The following is a 16,192-nucleotide window of genomic DNA, read 5'->3' as shown; positions in this document are numbered from 1 at the left end:
CTGGACGTATGCATACGTCCAATAGCGGGAAGGGGTTAAAAAGGCCCCGTGGGAGTGCAATGGGCCCCTGTCTTGCTGCTTAGCAATAATGGTATGGGTTTAGGTTCTGCTGTGTGTACTGGTGGTTGACTGCCCCCCAGCCCAGAGTGTGCATGGAAAATTGTCTGGCAGCCTCCCTGACAGCAAGCAGTGATAGTGCCCATGAAGGGGACCTTGTTGGGCCCGCCCCTTTCACGGTTATCGCTTCTCGGCCTTTTGGCTAAGATCAAGTGTAGTATCTGTTCTTATCAGTTTAATATCTGATACGTCCCCTATCTGGGGACCATATATTAAATGGATTTTTGAGAACGGGGGCCGATTTCGAAGCTTGCTTCCGTCGCCCTATGCATTGACCCGATATGGCAGTATCTTCGGGTACAGTGCACCACCCCCTTACAGGGTTAAAAAGAAAGATTCCTACTTTCATTGCTACCTGCTTGCTGGCTAGCCAGCTAGCCAGCCCTGTGGGCCTTGCTGCTGCTGCTGCTGCAGCCAAAAAACAAAAGGTGGTGCTGCTGCTGCTTCTGCTTCTGCTTGTGTCTGGCCGCTGTTGGAGCGTCCAGGCACAGGACTTCTGCTGCTGCTGACTAAATGGCCTCCTTAATTGGATCATTTGAGTAGCCAGCACACCTGTGCAGGTAGGGCATGACATGATAGGCAGCTGCCTTGATAGCGGGTGGGTGCTGAATGTTCCTAATTGACAAAATAAGATTAATGCTTATGAAGAAATATAAAATCTCATCCCTTCCCCAATATCGCGCCACACCCCTACCCCTTAATTCCCTGGTTGAACTTGATGGACATATGTCTTTTTTCGACCGTACTAACTATGTAACTATGTAACATAACATGGGGGGGGGGGGGTCTCCTGGCTGTTCACACAGGTGTGTCATTGCTGTACATTGACCATGCATTGCTTCTGTGGTATTGCAAAGGCAAAGACAAATGCTTCCAGCCATCCATTGCACTAATGGATTGGTCATCAGCTGGCTGTCTATGTCCCGCATCAATATAGACCAAAGTACAGAGGGTTAGGCTATGCTATTGTGCACCTACCTGATGCATCAGAAGGTGCGAGGCCCTTGCTAAATTCTGTGCACAGACTTTGAGATCTATGCTTTAGACTGTATCTAAACCTGCTCCAACATGGACTGACATTCTGGCCTACTTTCAGCCGATGCGACTTGTCTGTCGCTGAACAGTCGCTTTTTATGTATTCAGCACCTATGTATAATGTTGTAAAAATGCTCTAGAAGCTAAAGTCGCAGAAATGTCACACATATTTGGCCTGCAACTTTCTGTGCGACAAATTCAGACAGGAAAAATCAGTATAAATCCTTAGAAAATTATCCCCCAGTGTCTCCATCTGCTGGCGGTATTGAATAAGCATTGCTGCACTGATGGGGTATGCATTAGACGAAAAAAAAGAAGAAAAAGAAGAATAATACGCCCAGAAAAGAGGCGAAAAGGAGAAAAACGTAAAAAAACGTGAAAAAAAAGTAAGAGGAAGAGAAGGGAAAAAAAGGTGGAAATGGGTTTAAAAGTGATTTCGGCGGAGAAATATATATATATATATATATATATATATATATATATATATATATACGCGCACACACACACATATATATAAACGTATTCTCCGTTGAGATATTGCAGCCGCTGCTGTGTCCAGGCCCAGGAGCCTTAGCACTGTGCTGTGATGTCACTCAATACCACTGACATCACTAGGTGTAAACAACATCTCTCCTTTGCTGTGTATGTGACTATGGAGCTGTTTGGTGATGTCGTCTATTATGGCCTTCATAGAAGCAACAGGAGATTGTTGCATCCATCTAGAACCCTCAGAACTACAGTGCTATGATGTCACTCACTTCCACAGGCCTTGCAGAGTGTAAACAACAACAACCCAGCTTTGTTGTGTATGTAACCATAGGGATTTGTGATGTCACCTAGAACCTTCACAGCAGCGACAGCTTTATGAGGAGCATCAGCACTGCTCTGCCTGAGCAGAACCATCACCGCCATAGGTTGTCAAATAACCCGGGTTTAACCCACACAGGTAAGTCCAATGGGGTGCAGGCATGTCCTCTATGCTTACAGCTTCCCGTGGGTGTTGGTTTGATACCGTTTGGGGACAGCCAAGGAGGCATCTGCAGGCAACAAAGGTAGGTGTGTGCTTGTGTGTGTGTTTCCTATGCAGATCCTAAGCCCAGTGTCACATGCAAGTAGGAGGAGTAAGAAGGGTTCCTGGCAAATCCGGGTTATGGATTGCATTTAAAAAGGCCCCGTGGGAGTGCAATGGGCCCCTGTCTTGCTGCTTAGCAATAATGGTATGGGTTTAGGTTCTGCTGTGTGTACTGGTGGTTGACTGCCCCCCAGCCCAGAGTGTGCATGGAAAATTGTCTGGCAGCCTCCCTGACAGCAAGCAGTGATAGTGCCCATGAAGGGGACCTTGTTGGGCCCGCCCCTTTCACGGTTATCGCTTCTCGGCCTTTTGGCTAAGATCAAGTGTAGTATCTGTTCTTATCAGTTTAATATCTGATACGTCCCCTATCTGGGGACCATATATTAAATGGATTTTTGAGAACGGGGGCCGATTTCGAAGCTTGCTTCCGTCGCCCTATGCATTGACCCGATATGGCAGTATCTTCGGGTACAGTGCACCACCCCCTTACAGGGTTAAAAAGAAAGATTCCTACTTTCATTGCTACCTGCTTGCTGGCTAGCCAGCTAGCCAGCCCTGTGGGCCTTGCTGCTGCTGCTGCTGCAGCCAAAAAACAAAAGGTGGTGCTGCTGCTGCTTCTGCTTCTGCTTGTGTCTGGCCGCTGTTGGAGCGTCCAGGCACAGGACTTCTGCTGCTGCTGACTAAATGGCCTCCTTAATTGGATCATTTGAGTAGCCAGCACACCTGTGCAGGTAGGGCATGACATGATAGGCAGCTGCCTTGATAGCGGGTGGGTGCTGAATGTTCCTAATTGACAAAATAAGATTAATGCTTATGAAGAAATATAAAATCTCATCCCTTCCCCAATATCGCGCCACACCCCTACCCCTTAATTCCCTGGTTGAACTTGATGGACATATGTCTTTTTTCGACCGTACTAACTATGTAACTATGTAACATAACATGGGGGGGGGGGGTCTCCTGGCTGTTCACACAGGTGTGTCATTGCTGTACATTGACCATGCATTGCTTCTGTGGTATTGCAAAGGCAAAGACAAATGCTTCCAGCCATCCATTGCACTAATGGATTGGTCATCAGCTGGCTGTCTATGTCCCGCATCAATATAGACCAAAGTACAGAGGGTTAGGCTATGCTATTGTGCACCTACCTGATGCATCAGAAGGTGCGAGGCCCTTGCTAAATTCTGTGCACAGACTTTGAGATCTATGCTTTAGACTGTATCTAAACCTGCTCCAACATGGACTGACATTCTGGCCTACTTTCAGCCGATGCGACTTGTCTGTCGCTGAACAGTCGCTTTTTATGTATTCAGCACCTATGTATAATGTTGTAAAAATGCTCTAGAAGCTAAAGTCGCAGAAATGTCACACATATTTGGCCTGCAACTTTCTGTGCGACAAATTCAGACAGGAAAAATCAGTATAAATCCTTAGAAAATTATCCCCCAGTGTCTCCATCTGCTGGCGGTATTGAATAAGCATTGCTGCACTGATGGGGTATGCATTAGACGAAAAAAAAGAAGAAAAAGAAGAATAATACGCCCAGAAAAGAGGCGAAAAGGAGAAAAACGTAAAAAAACGTGAAAAAAAAGTAAGAGGAAGAGAAGGGAAAAAAAGGTGGAAATGGGTTTAAAAGTGATTTCGGCGGAGAAATATATATATATATATATATATATATATATATATATATACGCGCACACACACACATATATATAAACGTATTCTCCGTTGAGATATTGCAGCCGCTGCTGTGTCCAGGCCCAGGAGCCTTAGCACTGTGCTGTGATGTCACTCAATACCACTGACATCACTAGGTGTAAACAACATCTCTCCTTTGCTGTGTATGTGACTATGGAGCTGTTTGGTGATGTCGTCTATTATGGCCTTCATAGAAGCAACAGGAGATTGTTGCATCCATCTAGAACCCTCAGAACTACAGTGCTATGATGTCACTCACTTCCACAGGCCTTGCAGAGTGTAAACAACAACAACCCAGCTTTGTTGTGTATGTAACCATAGGGATTTGTGATGTCACCTAGAACCTTCACAGCAGCGACAGCTTTATGAGGAGCATCAGCACTGCTCTGCCTGAGCAGAACCATCACCGCCATAGGTTGTCAAATAACCCGGGTTTAACCCACACAGGTAAGTCCAATGGGGTGCAGGCATGTCCTCTATGCTTACAGCTTCCCGTGGGTGTTGGTTTGATACCGTTTGGGGACAGCCAAGGAGGCATCTGCAGGCAACAAAGGTAGGTGTGTGCTTGTGTGTGTGTTTCCTATGCAGATCCTAAGCCCAGTGTCACATGCAAGTAGGAGGAGTAAGAAGGGTTCCTGGCAAATCCGGGTTATGGATTGCATTTAAAAAGGCCCCGTGGGAGTGCAATGGGCCCCTGTCTTGCTGCTTAGCAATAATGGTATGGGTTTAGGTTCTGCTGTGTGTACTGGTGGTTGACTGCCCCCCAGCCCAGAGTGTGCATGGAAAATTGTCTGGCAGCCTCCCTGACAGCAAGCAGTGATAGTGCCCATGAAGGGGACCTTGTTGGGCCCGCCCCTTTCACGGTTATCGCTTCTCGGCCTTTTGGCTAAGATCAAGTGTAGTATCTGTTCTTATCAGTTTAATATCTGATACGTCCCCTATCTGGGGACCATATATTAAATGGATTTTTGAGAACGGGGGCCGATTTCGAAGCTTGCTTCCGTCGCCCTATGCATTGACCCGATATGGCAGTATCTTCGGGTACAGTGCACCACCCCCTTACAGGGTTAAAAAGAAAGATTCCTACTTTCATTGCTACCTGCTTGCTGGCTAGCCAGCTAGCCAGCCCTGTGGGCCTTGCTGCTGCTGCTGCTGCAGCCAAAAAACAAAAGGTGGTGCTGCTGCTGCTTCTGCTTCTGCTTGTGTCTGGCCGCTGTTGGAGCGTCCAGGCACAGGACTTCTGCTGCTGCTGACTAAATGGCCTCCTTAATTGGATCATTTGAGTAGCCAGCACACCTGTGCAGGTAGGGCATGACATGATAGGCAGCTGCCTTGATAGCGGGTGGGTGCTGAATGTTCCTAATTGACAAAATAAGATTAATGCTTATGAAGAAATATAAAATCTCATCCCTTCCCCAATATCGCGCCACACCCCTACCCCTTAATTCCCTGGTTGAACTTGATGGACATATGTCTTTTTTCGACCGTACTAACTATGTAACTATGTAACATAACATGGGGGGGGGGGGTCTCCTGGCTGTTCACACAGGTGTGTCATTGCTGTACATTGACCATGCATTGCTTCTGTGGTATTGCAAAGGCAAAGACAAATGCTTCCAGCCATCCATTGCACTAATGGATTGGTCATCAGCTGGCTGTCTATGTCCCGCATCAATATAGACCAAAGTACAGAGGGTTAGGCTATGCTATTGTGCACCTACCTGATGCATCAGAAGGTGCGAGGCCCTTGCTAAATTCTGTGCACAGACTTTGAGATCTATGCTTTAGACTGTATCTAAACCTGCTCCAACATGGACTGACATTCTGGCCTACTTTCAGCCGATGCGACTTGTCTGTCGCTGAACAGTCGCTTTTTATGTATTCAGCACCTATGTATAATGTTGTAAAAATGCTCTAGAAGCTAAAGTCGCAGAAATGTCACACATATTTGGCCTGCAACTTTCTGTGCGACAAATTCAGACAGGAAAAATCAGTATAAATCCTTAGAAAATTATCCCCCAGTGTCTCCATCTGCTGGCGGTATTGAATAAGCATTGCTGCACTGATGGGGTATGCATTAGACGAAAAAAAAGAAGAAAAAGAAGAATAATACGCCCAGAAAAGAGGCGAAAAGGAGAAAAACGTAAAAAAACGTGAAAAAAAAGTAAGAGGAAGAGAAGGGAAAAAAAGGTGGAAATGGGTTTAAAAGTGATTTCGGCGGAGAAATATATATATATATATATATATATATATATATATATATATATATATATATATACGCGCACACACACACATATATATAAACGTATTCTCCGTTGAGATATTGCAGCCGCTGCTGTGTCCAGGCCCAGGAGCCTTAGCACTGTGCTGTGATGTCACTCAATACCACTGACATCACTAGGTGTAAACAACATCTCTCCTTTGCTGTGTATGTGACTATGGAGCTGTTTGGTGATGTCGTCTATTATGGCCTTCATAGAAGCAACAGGAGATTGTTGCATCCATCTAGAACCCTCAGAACTACAGTGCTATGATGTCACTCACTTCCACAGGCCTTGCAGAGTGTAAACAACAACAACCCAGCTTTGTTGTGTATGTAACCATAGGGATTTGTGATGTCACCTAGAACCTTCACAGCAGCGACAGCTTTATGAGGAGCATCAGCACTGCTCTGCCTGAGCAGAACCATCACCGCCATAGGTTGTCAAATAACCCGGGTTTAACCCACACAGGTAAGTCCAATGGGGTGCAGGCATGTCCTCTATGCTTACAGCTTCCCGTGGGTGTTGGTTTGATACCGTTTGGGGACAGCCAAGGAGGCATCTGCAGGCAACAAAGGTAGGTGTGTGCTTGTGTGTGTGTTTCCTATGCAGATCCTAAGCCCAGTGTCACATGCAAGTAGGAGGAGTAAGAAGGGTTCCTGGCAAATCCGGGTTATGGATTGCATTTAAAAAGGCCCCGTGGGAGTGCAATGGGCCCCTGTCTTGCTGCTTAGCAATAATGGTATGGGTTTAGGTTCTGCTGTGTGTACTGGTGGTTGACTGCCCCCCAGCCCAGAGTGTGCATGGAAAATTGTCTGGCAGCCTCCCTGACAGCAAGCAGTGATAGTGCCCATGAAGGGGACCTTGTTGGGCCCGCCCCTTTCACGGTTATCGCTTCTCGGCCTTTTGGCTAAGATCAAGTGTAGTATCTGTTCTTATCAGTTTAATATCTGATACGTCCCCTATCTGGGGACCATATATTAAATGGATTTTTGAGAACGGGGGCCGATTTCGAAGCTTGCTTCCGTCGCCCTATGCATTGACCCGATATGGCAGTATCTTCGGGTACAGTGCACCACCCCCTTACAGGGTTAAAAAGAAAGATTCCTACTTTCATTGCTACCTGCTTGCTGGCTAGCCAGCTAGCCAGCCCTGTGGGCCTTGCTGCTGCTGCTGCTGCAGCCAAAAAACAAAAGGTGGTGCTGCTGCTGCTTCTGCTTCTGCTTGTGTCTGGCCGCTGTTGGAGCGTCCAGGCACAGGACTTCTGCTGCTGCTGACTACATGGCCTCCTTAATTGGATCATTTGAGTAGCCAGCACACCTGTGCAGGTAGGGCATGACATGATAGGCAGCTGCCTTGATAGCGGGTGGGTGCTGAATGTTCCTAATTGACAAAATAAGATTAATGCTTATGAAGAAATATAAAATCTCATCCCTTCCCCAATATCGCGCCACACCCCTACCCCTTAATTCCCTGGTTGAACTTGATGGACATATGTCTTTTTTCGACCGTACTAACTATGTAACTATGTAACATAACATGGGGGGGGGGGGTCTCCTGACTGTTCACACAGGTGTGTCATTGCTGTACATTGACCATGCATTGTTTCTGTGGTATTGCAAAGGCAAAGACAAATGCTTCCAGCCATCCATTGCACTAATGGATTGGTCATCAGCTGGCTGTCTATGTCCCGCATCAATATAGACCAAAGTACAGAGGGTTAGGCTATGCTATTGTGCACCTACCTGATGCATCAGAAGGTGCGAGGCCCTTGCTAAATTCTGTGCACAGACTTTGAGATCTATGCTTTAGACTGTATCTAAACCTGCTCCAACATGGACTGACATTCTGGCCTACTTTCAGCCGATGCGACTTGTCTGTCGCTGAACAGTCGCTTTTTATGTATTCAGCACCTATGTATAATGTTGTAAAAATGCTCTAGAAGCTAAAGTCGCAGAAATGTCACACATATTTGGCCTGCAACTTTCTGTGCGACAAATTCAGACAGGAAAAATCAGTATAAATCCTTAGAAAATTATCCCCCAGTGTCTCCATCTGCTGGCGGTATTGAATAAGCATTGCTGCACTGATGGGGTATGCATTAGACGAAAAAAAAGAAGAAAAAGAAGAATAATACGCCCAGAAAAGAGGCGAAAAGGAGAAAAACGTAAAAAAACTTGAAAAAAAAGTAAGAGGAAGAGAAGGGAAAAAAAGGTGGAAATGGGTTTAAAAGTGATTTCGGCGGAGAAATATATATATATATATATATATATATATATATATATATATACGCGCACACACACACATATATATAAACGTATTCTCCGTTGAGATATTGCAGCCGCTGCTGTGTCCAGGCCCAGGAGCCTTAGCACTGTGCTGTGATGTCACTCAATACCACTGACATCACTAGGTGTAAACAACATCTCTCCTTTGCTGTGTATGTGACTATGGAGCTGTTTGGTGATGTCGTCTATTATGGCCTTCATAGAAGCAACAGGAGATTGTTGCATCCATCTAGAACCCTCAGAACTACAGTGCTATGATGTCACTCACTTCCACAGGCCTTGCAGAGTGTAAACAACAACAACCCAGCTTTGTTGTGTATGTAACCATAGGGATTTGTGATGTCACCTAGAACCTTCACAGCAGCGACAGCTTTATGAGGAGCATCAGCACTGCTCTGCCTGAGCAGAACCATCACCGCCATAGGTTGTCAAATAACCCGGGTTTAACCCACACAGGTAAGTCCAATGGGGTGCAGGCATGTCCTCTATGCTTACAGCTTCCCGTGGGTGTTGGTTTGATACCGTTTGGGGACAGCCAAGGAGGCATCTGCAGGCAACAAAGGTAGGTGTGTGCTTGTGTGTGTGTTTCCTATGCAGATCCTAAGCCCAGTGTCACATGCAAGTAGGAGGAGTAAGAAGGGTTCCTGGCAAATCCGGGTTATGGATTGCATTTAAAAAGGCCCCGTGGGAGTGCAATGGGCCCCTGTCTTGCTGCTTAGCAATAATGGTATGGGTTTAGGTTCTGCTGTGTGTACTGGTGGTTGACTGCCCCCCAGCCCAGAGTGTGCATGGAAAATTGTCTGGCAGCCTCCCTGACAGCAAGCAGTGATAGTGCCCATGAAGGGGACCTTGTTGGGCCCGCCCCTTTCACGGTTATCGCTTCTCGGCCTTTTGGCTAAGATCAAGTGTAGTATCTGTTCTTATCAGTTTAATATCTGATACGTCCCCTATCTGGGGACCATATATTAAATGGATTTTTGAGAACGGGGGCCGATTTCGAAGCTTGCTTCCGTCGCCCTATGCATTGACCCGATATGGCAGTATCTTCGGGTACAGTGCACCACCCCCTTACAGGGTTAAAAAGAAAGATTCCTACTTTCATTGCTACCTGCTTGCTGGCTAGCCAGCTAGCCAGCCCTGTGGGCCTTGCTGCTGCTGCAGCCAAAAAACAAAAGGTGGTGCTGCTGCTGCTTCTGCTTCTGCTTGTGTCTGGCCGCTGTTGGAGCGTCCAGGCACAGGACTTCTGCTGCTGCTGACTAAATGGCCTCCTTAATTGGATCATTTGAGTAGCCAGCACACCTGTGCAGGTAGGGCATGACATGATAGGCAGCTGCCTTGATAGCGGGTGGGTGCTGAATGTTCCTAATTGACAAAATAAGATTAATGCTTATGAAGAAATATAAAATCTCATCCCTTCCCCAATATCGCGCCACACCCCTACCCCTTAATTCCCTGGTTGAACTTGATGGACATATGTCTTTTTTCGACCGTACTAACTATGTAACTATGTAACATAACATGGGGGGGGGGGTCTCCTGGCTGTTCACACAGGTGTGTCATTGCTGTACATTGACCATGCATTGCTTCTGTGGTATTGCAAAGGCAAAGACAAATGCTTCCAGCCATCCATTGCACTAATGGATTGGTCATCAGCTGGCTGTCTATGTCCCGCATCAATATAGACCAAAGTACAGAGGGTTAGGCTATGCTATTGTGCACCTACCTGATGCATCAGAAGGTGCGAGGCCCTTGCTAAATTCTGTGCACAGACTTTGAGATCTATGCTTTAGACTGTATCTAAACCTGCTCCAACATGGACTGACATTCTGGCCTACTTTCAGCCGATGCGACTTGTCTGTCGCTGAACAGTCGCTTTTTATGTATTCAGCACCTATGTATAATGTTGTAAAAATGCTCTAGAAGCTAAAGTCGCAGAAATGTCACACATATTTGGCCTGCAACTTTCTGTGCGACAAATTCAGACAGGAAAAATCAGTATAAATCCTTAGAAAATTATCCCCCAGTGTCTCCATCTGCTGGCGGTATTGAATAAGCATTGCTGCACTGATGGGGTATGCATTAGACGAAAAAAAAGAAGAAAAAGAAGAATAATACGCCCAGAAAAGAGGCGAAAAGGAGAAAAACGTAAAAAAACGTGAAAAAAAAGTAAGAGGAAGAGAAGGGAAAAAAAGGTGGAAATGGGTTTAAAAGTGATTTCGGCGGAGAAATATATATATATATATATATATATATATATATATATATATATATACGCGCACACACACACATATATATAAACGTATTCTCCGTTGAGATATTGCAGCCGCTGCTGTGTCCAGGCCCAGGAGCCTTAGCACTGTGCTGTGATGTCACTCAATACCACTGACATCACTAGGTGTAAACAACATCTCTCCTTTGCTGTGTATGTGACTATGGAGCTGTTTGGTGATGTCGTCTATTATGGCCTTCATAGAAGCAACAGGAGATTGTTGCATCCATCTAGAACCCTCAGAACTACAGTGCTATGATGTCACTCACTTCCACAGGCCTTGCAGAGTGTAAACAACAACAACCCAGCTTTGTTGTGTATGTAACCATAGGGATGTGTGATGTCACCTAGAACCTTCACAGCAGCGACAGCTTTATGAGGAGCATCAGCACTGCTCTGCCTGAGCAGAACCATCACCGCCATAGGTTGTCAAATAACCCGGGTTTAACCCACACAGGTAAGTCCAATGGGGTGCAGGCATGTCCTCTATGCTTACAGCTTCCCGTGGGTGTTGGTTTGATACCGTTTGGGGACAGCCAAGGAGGCATCTGCAGGCAACAAAGGTAGGTGTGTGCTTGTGTGTGTGTTTCCTATGCAGATCCTAAGCCCAGTGTCACATGCAAGTAGGAGGAGTAAGAAGGGTTCCTGGCAAATCCGGGTTATGGATTGCATTTAAAAAGGCCCCGTGGGAGTGCAATGGGCCCCTGTCTTGCTGCTTAGCAATAATGGTATGGGTTTAGGTTCTGCTGTGTGTACTGGTGGTTGACTGCCCCCCAGCCCAGAGTGTGCATGGAAAATTGTCTGGCAGCCTCCCTGACAGCAAGCAGTGATAGTGCCCATGAAGGGGACCTTGTTGGGCCCGCCCCTTTCACGGTTATCGCTTCTCGGCCTTTTGGCTAAGATCAAGTGTAGTATCTGTTCTTATCAGTTTAATATCTGATACGTCCCCTATCTGGGGACCATATATTAAATGGATTTTTGAGAACGGGGGCCGATTTCGAAGCTTGCTTCCGTCGCCCTATGCATTGACCCGATATGGCAGTATCTTCGGGTACAGTGCACCACCCCCTTACAGGGTTAAAAAGAAAGATTCCTACTTTCATTGCTACCTGCTTGCTGGCTAGCCAGCTAGCCAGCCCTGTGGGCCTTGCTGCTGCTGCAGCCAAAAAACAAAAGGTGGTGCTGCTGCTGCTTCTGCTTCTGCTTGTGTCTGGCCACTGTTGGAGCGTCCAGGCACAGGACTTCTGCTGCTGCTGACTAAATGGCCTCCTTAATTGGATCATTTGAGTAGCCAGCACACCTGTGCAGGTAGGGCATGACATGATAGGCAGCTGCCTTGATAGCGGGTGGGTGCTGAATGTTCCTAATTGACAAAATAAGATTAATGCTTATGAAGAAATATAAAATCTCATCCCTTCCCCAATATCGCGCCACACCCCTACCCCTTAATTCCCTGGTTGAACTTGATGGACATATGTCTTTTTTCGACCGTACTAACTATGTAACTATGTAACATAACATGGGGGGGGGGGTCTCCTGGCTGTTCACACAGGTGTGTCATTGCTGTACATTGACCATGCATTGCTTCTGTGGTATTGCAAAGGCAAAGACAAATGCTTCCAGCCATCCATTGCACTAATGGATTGGTCATCAGCTGGCTGTCTATGTCCCGCATCAATATAGACCAAAGTACAGAGGGTTAGGCTATGCTATTGTGCACCTACCTGATGCATCAGAAGGTGCGAGGCCCTTGCTAAATTCTGTGCACAGACTTTGAGATCTATGCTTTAGACTGTATCTAAACCTGCTCCAACATGGACTGACATTCTGGCCTACTTTCAGCCGATGCGACTTGTCTGTCGCTGAACAGTCGCTTTTTATGTATTCAGCACCTATGTATAATGTTGTAAAAATGCTCTAGAAGCTAAAGTCGCAGAAATGTCACACATATTTGGCCTGCAACTTTCTGTGCGACAAATTCAGACAGGAAAAATCAGTATAAATCCTTAGAAAATTATCCCCCAGTGTCTCCATCTGCTGGCGGTATTGAATAAGCATTGCTGCACTGATGGGGTATGCATTAGACGAAAAAAAAGAAGAAAAAGAAGAATAATACGCCCAGAAAAGAGGCGAAAAGGAGAAAAACGTAAAAAAACGTGAAAAAAAAGTAAGAGGAAGAGAAGGGAAAAAAAGGTGGAAATGGGTTTAAAAGTGATTTCGGCGGAGAAATATATATATATATATATATATATATATATATATATATATATACGCGCACACACACACATATATATAAACGTATTCTCCGTTGAGATATTGCAGCCGCTGCTGTGTCCAGGCCCAGGAGCCTTAGCACTGTGCTGTGATGTCACTCAATACCACTGACATCACTAGGTGTAAACAACATCTCTCCTTTGCTGTGTATGTGACTATGGAGCTGTTTGGTGATGTCGTCTATTATGGCCTTCATAGAAGCAACAGGAGATTGTTGCATCCATCTAGAACCCTCAGAACTACAGTGCTATGATGTCACTCACTTCCACAGGCCTTGCAGAGTGTAAACAACAACAACCCAGCTTTGTTGTGTATGTAACCATAGGGATTTGTGATGTCACCTAGAACCTTCACAGCAGCGACAGCTTTATGAGGAGCATCAGCACTGCTCTGCCTGAGCAGAACCATCACCGCCATAGGTTGTCAAATAACCCGGGTTTAACCCACACAGGTAAGTCCAATGGGGTGCAGGCATGTCCTCTATGCTTACAGCTTCCCGTGGGTGTTGGTTTGATACCGTTTGGGGACAGCCAAGGAGGCATCTGCAGGCAACAAAGGTAGGTGTGTGCTTGTGTGTGTGTTTCCTATGCAGATCCTAAGCCCAGTGTCACATGCAAGTAGGAGGAGTAAGAAGGGTTCCTGGCAAATCCGGGTTATGGATTGCATTTAAAAAGGCCCCGTGGGAGTGCAATGGGCCCCTGTCTTGCTGCTTAGCAATAATGGTATGGGTTTAGGTTCTGCTGTGTGTACTGGTGGTTGACTGCCCCCCAGCCCAGAGTGTGCATGGAAAATTGTCTGGCAGCCTCCCTGACAGCAAGCAGTGATAGTGCCCATGAAGGGGACCTTGTTGGGCCCGCCCCTTTCACGGTTATCGCTTCTCGGCCTTTTGGCTAAGATCAAGTGTAGTATCTGTTCTTATCAGTTTAATATCTGATACGTCCCCTATCTGGGGACCATATATTAAATGGATTTTTGAGAACGGGGGCCGATTTCGAAGCTTGCTTCCGTCGCCCTATGCATTGACCCGATATGGCAGTATCTTCGGGTACAGTGCACCACCCCCTTACAGGGTTAAAAAGAAAGATTCCTACTTTCATTGCTACCTGCTTGCTGGCTAGCCAGCTAGCCAGCCCTGTGGGCCTTGCTGCTGCTGCTGCTGCAGCCAAAAAACAAAAGGTGGTGCTGCTGCTGCTTCTGCTTCTGCTTGTGTCTGGCCGCTGTTGGAGCGTCCAGGCACAGGACTTCTGCTGCTGCTGACTAAATGGCCTCCTTAATTGGATCATTTGAGTAGCCAGCACACCTGTGCAGGTAGGGCATGACATGATAGGCAGCTGCCTTGATAGCGGGTGGGTGCTGAATGTTCCTAATTGACAAAATAAGATTAATGCTTATGAAGAAATATAAAATCTCATCCCTTCCCCAATATCGCGCCACACCCCTACCCCTTAATTCCCTGGTTGAACTTGATGGACATATGTCTTTTTTCGACCGTACTAACTATGTAACTATGTAACATAACATGGGGGGGGGGGGTCTCCTGGCTGTTCACACAGGTGTGTCATTGCTGTACATTGACCATGCATTGCTTCTGTGGTATTGCAAAGGCAAAGACAAATGCTTCCAGCCATCCATTGCACTAATGGATTGGTCATCAGCTGGCTGTCTATGTCCCGCATCAATATAGACCAAAGTACAGAGGGTTAGGCTATGCTATTGTGCACCTACCTGATGCATCAGAAGGTGCGAGGCCCTTGCTAAATTCTGTGCACAGACTTTGAGATCTATGCTTTAGACTGTATCTAAACCTGCTCCAACATGGACTGACATTCTGGCCTACTTTCAGCCGATGCGACTTGTCTGTCGCTGAACAGTCGCTTTTTATGTATTCAGCACCTATGTATAATGTTGTAAAAATGCTCTAGAAGCTAAAGTCGCAGAAATGTCACACATATTTGGCCTGCAACTTTCTGTGCGACAAATTCAGACAGGAAAAATCAGTATAAATCCTTAGAAAATTATCCCCCAGTGTCTCCATCTGCTGGCGGTATTGAATAAGCATTGCTGCACTGATGGGGTATGCATTAGACGAAAAAAAAGAAGAAAAAGAAGAATAATACGCCCAGAAAAGAGGCGAAAAGGAGAAAAACGTAAAAAAACGTGAAAAAAAAGTAAGAGGAAGAGAAGGGAAAAAAAGGTGGAAATGGGTTTAAAAGTGATTTCGGCGGAGAAATATATATATATATATATATATATATATATATATATATATATATATACGCGCACACACACACATATATATAAACGTATTCTCCGTTGAGATATTGCAGCCGCTGCTGTGTCCAGGCCCAGGAGCCTTAGCACTGTGCTGTGATGTCACTCAATACCACTGACATCACTAGGTGTAAACAACATCTCTCCTTTGCTGTGTATGTGACTATGGAGCTGTTTGGTGATGTCGTCTATTATGGCCTTCATAGAAGCAACAGGAGATTGTTGCATCCATCTAGAACCCTCAGAACTACAGTGCTATGATGTCACTCACTTCCACAGGCCTTGCAGAGTGTAAACAACAACAACCCAGCTTTGTTGTGTATGTAACCATAGGGATTTGTGATGTCACCTAGAACCTTCACAGCAGCGACAGCTTTATGAGGAGCATCAGCACTGCTCTGCCTGAGCAGAACCATCACCGCCATAGGTTGTCAAATAACCCGGGTTTAACCCACACAGGTAAGTCCAATGGGGTGCAGGCATGTCCTCTATGCTTACAGCTTCCCGTGGGTGTTGGTTTGATACCGTTTGGGGACAGCCAAGGAGGCATCTGCAGGCAACAAAGGTAGGTGTGTGCTTGTGTGTGTGTTTCCTATGCAGATCCTAAGCCCAGTGTCACATGCAAGTAGGAGGAGTAAGAAGGGTTCCTGGCAAATCCGGGTTATGGATTGCATTTAAAAAGGCCCCGTGGGAGTGCAATGGGCCCCTGTCTTGCTGCTTAGCAATAATGGTATGGGTTTAGGTTCTGCTGTGTGTACTGGTGGTTGACTGCCCCCCAGCCCAGAGTGTGCATGGAAAATTGTCTGGCAGCCTCCCTGACAGCAAGCAGTGATAGTGCCCATGAAGGGGACCTTGTTGGGCCCGCCCCTTTCACGGTTATCGCTTCTCGGCCTTTTGGCTAAGATCA

At 46.2% G+C, this 16,192-nt stretch overlaps 7 non-coding genes across 7 annotated transcripts; all 7 read left to right on the top strand.

Annotated features, from left to right (window-relative positions):
* The first annotated feature begins 239 nt into the window (after window positions 1-239).
* Window positions 240-430, top strand: LOC130330032 (U2 spliceosomal RNA). The gene has a single exon (XR_008873468.1). It is a non-coding gene; the product is annotated as a U2 spliceosomal RNA (small nuclear RNA).
* Window positions 431-2,517: 2,087 nt separating this feature from the next.
* LOC130330031 (U2 spliceosomal RNA) lies at window positions 2,518-2,708 on the top strand. Its single transcript, XR_008873467.1, has one exon. It is a non-coding gene; the product is annotated as a U2 spliceosomal RNA (small nuclear RNA).
* A 2,080-nt stretch (window positions 2,709-4,788) lies between these two features.
* On the top strand, window positions 4,789-4,979 carry LOC130330037 (U2 spliceosomal RNA). The gene has a single exon (XR_008873472.1). It is a non-coding gene; the product is annotated as a U2 spliceosomal RNA (small nuclear RNA).
* Window positions 4,980-7,073: 2,094 nt separating this feature from the next.
* Window positions 7,074-7,264, top strand: LOC130330036 (U2 spliceosomal RNA). The gene has a single exon (XR_008873471.1). It is a non-coding gene; the product is annotated as a U2 spliceosomal RNA (small nuclear RNA).
* A 2,082-nt stretch (window positions 7,265-9,346) lies between these two features.
* Window positions 9,347-9,537, top strand: LOC130330034 (U2 spliceosomal RNA). The gene has a single exon (XR_008873470.1). It is a non-coding gene; the product is annotated as a U2 spliceosomal RNA (small nuclear RNA).
* Window positions 9,538-11,616: 2,079 nt separating this feature from the next.
* On the top strand, window positions 11,617-11,807 carry LOC130330033 (U2 spliceosomal RNA). Its single transcript, XR_008873469.1, has one exon. It is a non-coding gene; the product is annotated as a U2 spliceosomal RNA (small nuclear RNA).
* A 2,077-nt stretch (window positions 11,808-13,884) lies between these two features.
* On the top strand, window positions 13,885-14,075 carry LOC130330030 (U2 spliceosomal RNA). The gene has a single exon (XR_008873466.1). It is a non-coding gene; the product is annotated as a U2 spliceosomal RNA (small nuclear RNA).
* The last annotated feature ends 2,117 nt before the right edge of the window (window positions 14,076-16,192 follow it).

Source organism: Hyla sarda, unplaced genomic scaffold (genome assembly GCF_029499605.1).
Source record: "Hyla sarda isolate aHylSar1 unplaced genomic scaffold, aHylSar1.hap1 scaffold_3295, whole genome shotgun sequence".
Classification (NCBI taxonomy): domain Eukaryota; kingdom Metazoa; phylum Chordata; class Amphibia; order Anura; family Hylidae; genus Hyla; species Hyla sarda.
Note: the sequence above shows the minus strand (reverse complement) of the source record. Positions and strands in the feature narration are given on the sequence as shown.